This window comes from Dendrobium catenatum, unplaced genomic scaffold, assembly GCF_001605985.2.
Source record: "Dendrobium catenatum unplaced genomic scaffold, ASM160598v2 fragScaff_scaffold_243, whole genome shotgun sequence".
NCBI classification, from domain to species: Eukaryota; Viridiplantae; Streptophyta; class Magnoliopsida; order Asparagales; family Orchidaceae; genus Dendrobium; species Dendrobium catenatum.
Genome location: NW_021318705.1, coordinates 507,517 through 517,835, shown reverse-complemented (window position 1 = coordinate 517,835; position 10,319 = coordinate 507,517). Strand labels below are relative to the sequence as shown.

General features: G+C 35.2%; 1 protein-coding gene and 1 pseudogene across 2 annotated transcripts in view; both read right to left on the bottom strand.

Annotated features, from left to right (window-relative positions):
• Positions 1–10,319, bottom strand: part of LOC110094689 (mediator of RNA polymerase II transcription subunit 16) — a 71,479-nt gene that overhangs the window by 45,206 nt on the left and 15,954 nt on the right. The window lies entirely within an intron of this gene.
• On the bottom strand, positions 6,586–10,297 carry LOC114579242 (annotated as a pseudogene).

The following is a 10,319-nucleotide window of genomic DNA, read 5'->3' as shown; positions in this document are numbered from 1 at the left end:
ATGGTTGGGAGGATAATAGGGTAGATTGATTTTTTATGAGCATTTATTACTTACTAGAACGCACAACGAAAAATTTACATATTAAACATAGAACGCACAACGAACGCATAAAATACGCATAATGAACTCGTAAAATACGCATTACGAACGCATACCGTACGCATAACGGACGCATGATACACGCACACATAAGCAGTAAATTTTATTCATAAAATTCTATTAAATATTTTAATTAATATATATCTTTGTTTGTAAGTTACTTACATTAAAATGATGAAGAAATAAGGAATATGAATATATGATGTTTATGGCTCTTGTTAGATTTGTATGATTTCATTTTCTAATCTTGAACATGATACTTGAACAAGTACAAATGGTTTATGGCTCTTGTTGGATTGTATTTAGGGAAGAGGAATAAGGAATATGATGTTTGTTTGGAAGTTTGTGTTTGGCAATTTCGTTCAAAGATTAGTGTTTGAATTTCTTATTTGTTTTAAAGCAAAAAATAATAATTTTATAAATGATTTTGAAATGTTTTTTACATAGTACGCACAACGAACGCATAAAATACGCATAACATACGCTTAAGGCACGCACAACAAACGCATAAATTACGCATTTAGTACGCATAAAACACGCACACATTCTATTAAATATTTTTGATTACTTACATTTAGTATGGAGTATGGACTGAGGGGCCGTGACATGAATAATAATTTTCGTTAGCTGTGGACTGACGGGTGGCAAATATGGTTGAGAGGATAATAGGGTAGGTTGAATTTTTATGAGCCTTTATTTACAATTTATTACTTACTATTGCTCAACATTAAATTTTTCACTATATAATGCGGGAACGTTTGCCTTATGGCAAAGTGTCAAAGCAAGCTTCTCTTGTAAAAAATCTTACCTTCTGTTGTCCAATATAAATAATCTTTGACAACCAAGCTTTCCATTCATTACTACGATATTTATCCTCCTCCCATGAAATTGATGCCAATAACTTGTAAACTTAAACCTCTCTAACCTGACCAGGTTTCTGTTAACAAGTTATTGGCATCAGGAACATGGGAGGAGGATAAGTATCGCAGTGATGGAGGGAAGGCTTGGTTGTCAAGGTGATTTATATTGGACAAGACATCAATCATAATTCCTGTAGGAAAGTTGATGTTGTTGTCTTGTTGAAGATGTACATTAGGGTCTCTTGTAAAATTGTATTTGTTATAAATGTTCTTTTAATTTGTTCTTATATTTTTTATATTGTACATAGTCATTAAATGTTCTTTTTTTTGTATTTAAAGATGTACATTAAATGTTCTTTTTTCTCTTTGACTTTATCTTTCATTAAAAATACGCAATGTTGACGCAGAGACCACGCACAAAAAACGTATGGTGAACGCATAGTTTACCAATATATAACGCATAAGATACGCATAATGTACGCACAATAAAATAATTAACACTCCCAGTACTCAAACAATACCTAGAAAATCATGTTTTATTAACTACTAATACAAAATCATACATTAAATTACATCTGCTCCAAAACACGCAATGTGCACGTAGGGTGTACGCACAAAATACGCATAAATACGCATAGAGTACGCAGTGTTCTGCTTTATCGACGGCTCGACATTATATAATACTGAACACATCCAGCCCGCATATTAAACCCTAAACTTATTTGCTTGGAGGTTTCTTCTACTGCGAGACTGCGAGTTGGGTTGCTGTCTTCTCCGTCCGACCAGCGTACGCTTCTGTCCGAGCCTCCGAGGCTGCTGTCTCCTCCGACCTGCATCAGGTCATATAAAAGATTAGTAAGAACTCGTTTGCTTCCTAAAATTTCTCTCAATCAGGATGGTCAAAAATAAGGATAAGGCTGCATCAGGTCATAGAAAAGATCCAGCATGGAAATATAGCACTCAGGTGGATGTAGGAGGAAGTGATAAAACATATGTCTATCTGAAATGCAATTACTGTGATAAAGTTGTGAAAGGTGGTGTGACTAGGATGAAGGAACACCTTTCAGGCTCTCACAAGAATGTTGCTCCATGCTCCAAAGTTCCTGATGCTGTAAGGGAAGAGATAAAGTCATACATGAATAAGTCTATCACATCAAAACATCTTGCACAGAAGCAATTTGAGGATAGAGTTGATGCTGGATCTTACTACGGGAGTGAGCGCAGCGTCAGGGATTCATCTTCTTCTATGAAGCCCATTTCATCTAGGGGTGCTAGAGGGCCTATGGATCATTATATGGTTGACACATCAGAGGATAGGCCTTCTACTACACAGAAGATGGCCCCAGAAAATGCAAGAGAGGCGCGGAGAGAGTGTGTAAGGATATAGGCAGATTCTTCTACGAAAATGCAATTTCATTTAATGTTGCAACATCACCTGCTTATTACAACATGATTCGTTCAGTTGGAGCATTTGGGAGAGGGTTCAAACCTCCAACCATGTATGATTTAAGAACATGGATTTTGAAGGAGTTGGAAAGCACTGATAAAAGCATTGAAGAAATTAAGAAGACTTGGGCCCAAACAGGAGTAACAATTATGTCAGATGGGTGGTCTGATATCAAACATAGAAGTCTGATCAACATCCTCATTAATAATCCTTATGGTACTGTGTTTTTAAGGTCAATTGAAGCATCTGACCAGGTCAAAGATGCTGAGTTCATATTTAGATTATTAGATAGCATTGTTGAAGAGATTGGAGAACATTTGGTTGTACAAATTGTGACAGATAATGCAAGTTCTTATAAGGCTGCAGGTAATAAACTTATGGAGAAGAGGAAACATTTGTATTGGACTCCATGTGCTGCACATTGCATAGATCTGATTCTTGAGAAGCTTGGGGATCTACCTCAACATAAAAATGCACTCACTAAAGCCAAAAAAATAACCAAGTTTATTTACAACCACTCTTGGATTCTAGCTCTTATGAGAAAGTTTTCGAAGAAAGAAATTCTAAGGCCAGCCGCAACAAGATTTGCCACCGCATACTTGACCTTAGAGAGCATGCTGGATGCCAGACAACCTTTAGAGGCTATGTTCACATCTACACAGTGGTTGAGTTGTGCTTGGGCGAAGAAGGCTGAGGGAAAAGAGATTAGAAAGATTGTTTTAAATGACAGATTTTGGCAAAGTGTCTTATATGCCATTACAACCACTAGACCTTTGGTTCATGTTTTAAGGATGGTGGATGCTGAGAAGAAGCCTGCAATGGGTTTCATCTACAATGCTATGGATGAAGCCAAAGAGATGATTGCCTCCAACTTAGGAGGCAGTGAGGGAAGCTTTAGGGAAATTTGGAATATTATTGATGATAGGTGGGAACTACAGCTTCACCGACACTTGCATGCCGCTGGCTACTACCTAAACCCTCAGTATCAATATGCAGAGAACAAATCTACAAACCCTGAAATAAAGTTGGGATTATATCATTGCATGGATCGTCTAATAAGTGATGCAACTGAAAGATCAAATGCTGACTTGCAATTAGTACCTTTTAGGAACAAAGAAGATTTTTTTGGATTACAACAAGTAAAAGATACAATTGCCAAACGATCTCCAGTTGAGTGGTGGATTCAATTTGGTGATGGGACTCCAGAATTACAGCGTTTTGCTGTGAAAGTTTTGGGCTTGACATGCTCTTCATCTGGCTGTGAAAGGAATTGGAGTACCTACAACCAAGTGCATACAAAGAGGAGAAATCACTTGTCGACATTGAGGATGAACTCACTGGTGTACATTATGTACAATAGAAGACTCAGAGATGAAAATTTGAAGAAAAAAGGATTAATGGATGATGAAGATCCTTTACTTTGCGATGATGTGGCATCTGATAATGAGTGGTTTGTAGATGATGAAGTTGAAGTGATGCCGTCTGAATTACAAGATGAAGATTTAAATGTTGATTTCTTTGATGGTCTTAAAGCATCCACATCCACCAAAACTCAAGAACAAATCAAAAAAGGTATATAAATAATATAGTTTTCTTTTCTTAAACTTTTATTAATGTATTACACTATTATTCATTATGATATTGTTCAAAAATATTTACTATTTAGGGAAGAGGAAGATAACTAATAATGAGGAAGAAGAAGCTGATTGGGAGATATTGGACTCTATAGGAGAGGGGGAAGAGGAGAGAGCAGCTCATCATAATGATGATTCAAATGAAGACCCCCTTAGTGATGACTGATGAGTGATGATAATGCTAATGACTAGTGAGTTCCTAACTTCTTATGTGATGTGTTAATGTCATTGTTATTTATCTGGTGCATTTTTATGTTTTATATATTATTTACTCATTAGTATATACAAAATTTATTATTTTATGTTTACGCAATTTTTTGATTTTGAGGCTTACGCCTCAAATCGCCTTGAGGCTTACGCCTCGCCTCACGAACGAAAAACGCCTCAATACCCGAATACGCAATTTTAAACCTTGAGTTGAAATAATATACAATCAAATTGTCAGATTATACATCTTAGAACAGCTATTTATGGATCACTCATTCCTAGGTTGACAAATATAATTGGCACAAGAGCAGATCAATTTGGTTATAGTTATCCCCAATATTCAAATCTAAACTTGCATGAAAATGGTTAATGCCGATAACCCAGTCATATCCAAAGGTTTTTCATCCACAAAAAACTGAGACACAACAACTCACCAATATTCCACATGAAATATACTAACAAATGAGTACAAGAATACCACCAACTTGGCCACATATCACCGCCTTCATCCGCCTTCATCCGCCTTCAGCCAACATTTACTATTTAATAATGAGTAAAATAATAATAATAATTTCAAACCCACATGAAAAGCCACAAGTCCCACATAAATAACCAATTAATAGTGGAACCAACCACAAACTGATGCAACCAAAAATATAGGATTGCAAAGACAAATCTTCATATCTTATAACATAAATATAAAAAAAGCTAAAATTACAACTTAAAGACACTTTTCATAGATAAATACTAAACTTGGCACACCAAATCAACTACACTTTCAAATTGCAAAAGTTTTGAGAAGAAGGTTGCAAATTGAGTGGTAACAAGAAGAAAGAGATTAGAAGTCCAAGACGAAGTATAAGAGAGAAAGAGATAGAAAACTATAGCTCGCGAGCTATAAAAACCCTCAGGTTTTGTTCCAAATATTCTTCACCATTCCATTCTTCTTAAACAGCGGCAAACATCACATTTAAATAGGGGAAAGAAGCTCAAAAGACACCCAAAACAGCCGCCCAAAACAGCCAAGGAATCGGGAAAGCCAAGGGACAGCAACAGGAATCGAACAACCAAGCCAGGGAATCAGGAAAGCCAAGGGACAGCAACAGGAACCAACAGCCAAGGCCAGGGGAACGAACAACCAAGGCCAGAAAATCAGGAAAGCCATAGAAACCAAATAGCCACCAAGCAGACAGCAGCCATCCGCCCCCAAATAAGCCCAAATCAGCCCAAATACAAAAATGGAGGTGTGGCTTGCTTACATCACAAGCACAACCCCATAAGAATAGCAACATATGTCCCATAAAGAATAGCAACATATGTTGGAAAATCATCATGACACAGCTGATTACAAATATTGATAATTCAAGGCAATAAAAATGTTAAAATTGGGAATACCCACATCAAAAATTAATCCAAGATCATGTCAAATCATATAAATCAACTTAATCTTAGAAAATGAAAACAAATGCCTAACTAAGGACAACATCATAGGCATGTCGCAAGCAACTTTATAAATAAAACAAGCCAACTAATGAAAACAAATACAGTTTATTAAGACATTATTTGGTGCCCATCAAAATATAAATTATGTGCCTCGAGCAAACTAATCAACGAATTAGTACAAGCAGATCTGTCACTCCAACGAAAAAGATACATCTGAAATCCAACATCAATAAAGGACATAATCTCATTATCCAGAATAATCTCAAAAATAAGTTGTATAGCATTATATGGTGAAAGAGTGGATATCGACTCAGAAAGCAGAGTTGAAAAGAGAAAAGAATCCAATGAATGGATAGCAGGCTTAGGAAATGAGGTCAAATCAAACACAATAAAAACAGTATTAATACAAGAGTTTCCTAAAATTATCAATTTGTAGGTGTAAGCTCCAACACATTGCAAAAATTTTAAATGGATACACATTTCTCGCATTTAATTTCTTAAAGGTTCCTTATGGAGGCCTTCCTTGATACATATGCACCATAACTTTATCATCAAATTTAAACTCCACCAACCTCCTATTCACATCAACAAAAAGCTTGAAATAATGCTACTTACTACTACAACAACAACAACATCAAGCCTTTGTCCCACTACGTGGGGTCGGCTACATGAGTCTTTTTTCATCATTGTGTCCTGTTAAAAGTCAAATTCTCATTTAAATCTAATAAAAAAAGATCATTTCTAATATTTTCTAACCAAGTTTTTTTAGGTCTAACTTTACCTTTCTTAACATAAGTTATATCTAATACCTCAATTTTCCTAACCGGGTCATCGGAAGGCCTCCATTTAATGTGACCAAACCATCTAAGGCGACTCACTCTAATCTTATCTTCCACTGGAGCTACTCCAACATTTTCACGTATATGCTCATTTCATATCCAAACTCTAAGGGTAAAGCCACTCATCCACCTAAGCATCTTCATCTTTGCAACACTTAACTTAATCCTACTTACTAGCATTTATTAATATCCTCATACAAGTCATGGCATTATTAAATAGTATAATGCCATTAATAATGAAAAACACCATATCATATTATGAATTTTTCTACCTAGCTTTGTTCAATGTTTAACTAAACAATAGAATCGGATATCCTTCCTAAATTAACACTCCTTCAATGCCAACAAAAGACATCACAAGAAACATCAAATACTTCATTACAATTAGACAATTTAAAAACAAGTGCATTTGGAAGTCTTTTTTTTTATCTCAATAAAAGCACAATCAATAAGCTTACATATTTCTCCATTCAAAAAATTAGTAAATGAAGTTATGATAATACTAAACCTTTTAATAAATCTTCTATTTTCACATAGAAGAATCATTAAAACTTCGAATATCATTTCTATTAGAAGAACGTGGTAAATCATTAATCAATTTGACGAGAACAGAATCAATAAGCAACTCATCTCCAAACACAACAAATCCTTAAAAGTCAAAGATGGAGTAACAAAACAACTTTTTTTCATATTCAAATGCAATTGTCTCTCAACCAAAAATAAACCAAGATAGTGGGTTAAGGAAATTAATGAGCCCATAAAGCAATAACAATTCTTCAAATTTATTCATATATTTAATGATGATTTTGGTCTCTGTAGGCTCCGAAAATTCGTGCCCCGACCACTTCGCACCTTCTTTTGTAGATGGGAGAGTTTTAATGATTTTAGATTCCGGTTTAAATTTTCAGAAGACATCATATTAGGTTTTAGATAAGACAATACCCAAAGATTTCGCCCTCATTTTACGATGACTTTATGATCTGAGTTTTAGTTTCCCATAAACGCAAACTCCTATGGTTAATTACTCCTCCCAATAACGGAGAAAACTTTCAATTAAAACTAGTCGTTAAATAAGTCGCAATAAGTATCTAACGTATAATAACAATAACTTTCGGATTTGAATTGGTTTTGAATTTTGGAGTTTATGACTTGAAATTTATCACCATATACTTAAAGAGAGTGATGGGTGAATGATGATGTGCCCGATCAAGATCCCATGGTTTCGTCATCCAAGGCTATCATAATCCTTGGTTTACATAGTCAGAGGAGGTAGTCGACCCAACTTGATAGAAGCAACCTTGTCGGCAGCCATGGGTTGCTTCATCCAAAAATACCTTCTAAACTTTGGGTGGATGTATGTCTAAGGTGGTGAATTTAAGTCACTTAGCTAATAGAAGGCTTAATTCTTATCGAGTGCATCCTACAATTCATCACTCAAGCGGCTTTTAACCATTACGGAACATGAGAGCTTTGATCATGACCATAATATAGTGGTGTCATTTTATGATAAAACAACCTAGTCAGAGGGCACTTGTCACGTCCTTGCTGATGAGAAATCAATCAAGAATGAATTGTAGTAATACATTCAACAAGACATATGCTCTTTGTGAACTCAAGTTATGCATTAATTCATCATCCTCGCCAAATCATCGCAAAGGGTGGATATATTTTGGTTTAAAGTTTTTAGTAACGAAATTCATTTTAAGATTTTAAATTTTTAATAGGATTTGAGTTTAGATTTTGAATAGATTACTCCAGAATTTTCAGGACATTTTGAAAATTAAATAGCTCTCACTTATTAAGTTTCTTGTTAACACATCTATTGTCAAAGTGTTTGAGCACTTTTAGCAAGTCCACGAAGCATTCTCAAATATCGCATTTAAGGGCTTAACATAAAGATCGGAGCACATACGAAACATATTTAGCAAATAGAATGGGAGTATTGTCGAGGTCTTTGAACATTGTTAACGAATCCGCAAAGCATTCTCAGATCTCGTATTTAGGAGTTTGGCATAAAGATTGGAGCGCATGTGAAATGTCTTTTAGCCAATAGATCAGAGCTATTGTCGAGATGTTTGAACACTTTTAATGAATCTGTGAAGCATTCTCAGATCACGCATTTACGAGCTTGACATAAAAATAAGTGCACATGCAAAACATTTTTTTAATTGTATTTGCATAACGAATTTAACACATTGATTAAAGCTTATACATAATGTATTTTGAATTTTGCACTTGCATGATTTGTTTGCATTTGCCTATGCATACTACATTTGCCTTCTGATCGGTATGCCGACATAATACATTCATAATTGCATTTCGTTCATTGTCCTTGCATGTGTATTTCACACATCAAACCTTCCTCAGAGGCTCACAAAAGCGATCAATTGCACGAATATCAGAAAGCTTGACACCATCAACACTAAATAGCCCACCATGAACCACGAGCACCTTGTCGTTTATCAAATGAGCCAAAGGTTAACAACAACACACTTGTGTGAAAAGCTCAACAAATGCCTCACTTAGCTTATACTTGACTTAGCCTTCAAAGACATATACTATTCATGTTCTTGCTTTCATAATTTCCTCAAGCAAGATGCATGGTTGATGAAATCATGAACTTGAATGCAAATAGTATCAGAATAACTTCAACAGAGAAGGATCCTCGATCCATAAAGTCTACATTAAAAAGGTAAGGATTCTTTTCTAAAGAAGTCCATTCAGCTTAAATATACTCAACAAATCATAGAGCAGCCCATGAACATCACGGCAAACTGTAAAATGATTACCATTTGAAATAGTAATGTCCACAAGAGAAGGCATGGCTCGCAACGTCTCTTTGGCTTATAAGATGATCTGATATGCGTACCTTTTGTTTAAATATTTTTTATTCTAAATCATCCAACATTTTCTTTATAAAAACTAGAGTTACCACTTCACCCATGATTCTTGCACAATTATATTGTGGCTCCACTTCTATACTATGATAATCTATTAAATCTGCAACAAGGTGTCTTTGAGAATCTTTTACAGCAATAGCCTCTTCAAGTCCTATCTTTTGGTATCCTTTTTCATACTATTTCAGCTTTCTAGTGGCATCCCTACAGAAAATCTTTCAAATCCTCCTTAAACTTCCCCATGACTAGATATGCTGCCCTTCACCTATAATAACTCTTCAAATATTTAAGGTCTATTTCAATAATTTTGAAGTATCTTGCACCTCACTGCCATACTCCACAAGCTTGGTGTGTGCAAATGCACGATTTGCCCAATACACGATGTACCCATTTAAATTAATAGCCTGGTTGTATAAATCAATAGCTTGAGAAAATATAATCGCCTTAGAGGCTTCATTGGCTAAGATTTTAGTTTCTTCTGCTCGATCCATATTCACATTTGAACTTCCATCTATACTTCCCATTAGAATTGTAGCTTCTTGCAATGACTATGTATCACTATATAAGAAGAACCATTTTCACACTTTAACCTCTCAATAACAATAAACGGGGCGCAAGTGAATAAACACGGGTTTAGGAGCTAAGGTTATGAGATGATAGAGAAGAAGAGAAACTCTAAAAATATGAAAAAGCCATCCGTCAAGGTAGGAGATGTTGTGTAATTATTATTGTTCTTTGAGAATGACCCAAGTAATTTTACAATGTCTTTGAGTAAAAACTCTTAATGAACCATGAAAATTATTAATTCTACATGTATCGTATATTGAGCCAATTTTAAATTGAGTCAGATTTTTTCAAGCAAGCAAATCATTTTGTGCCCCCCCCCCCCCCAA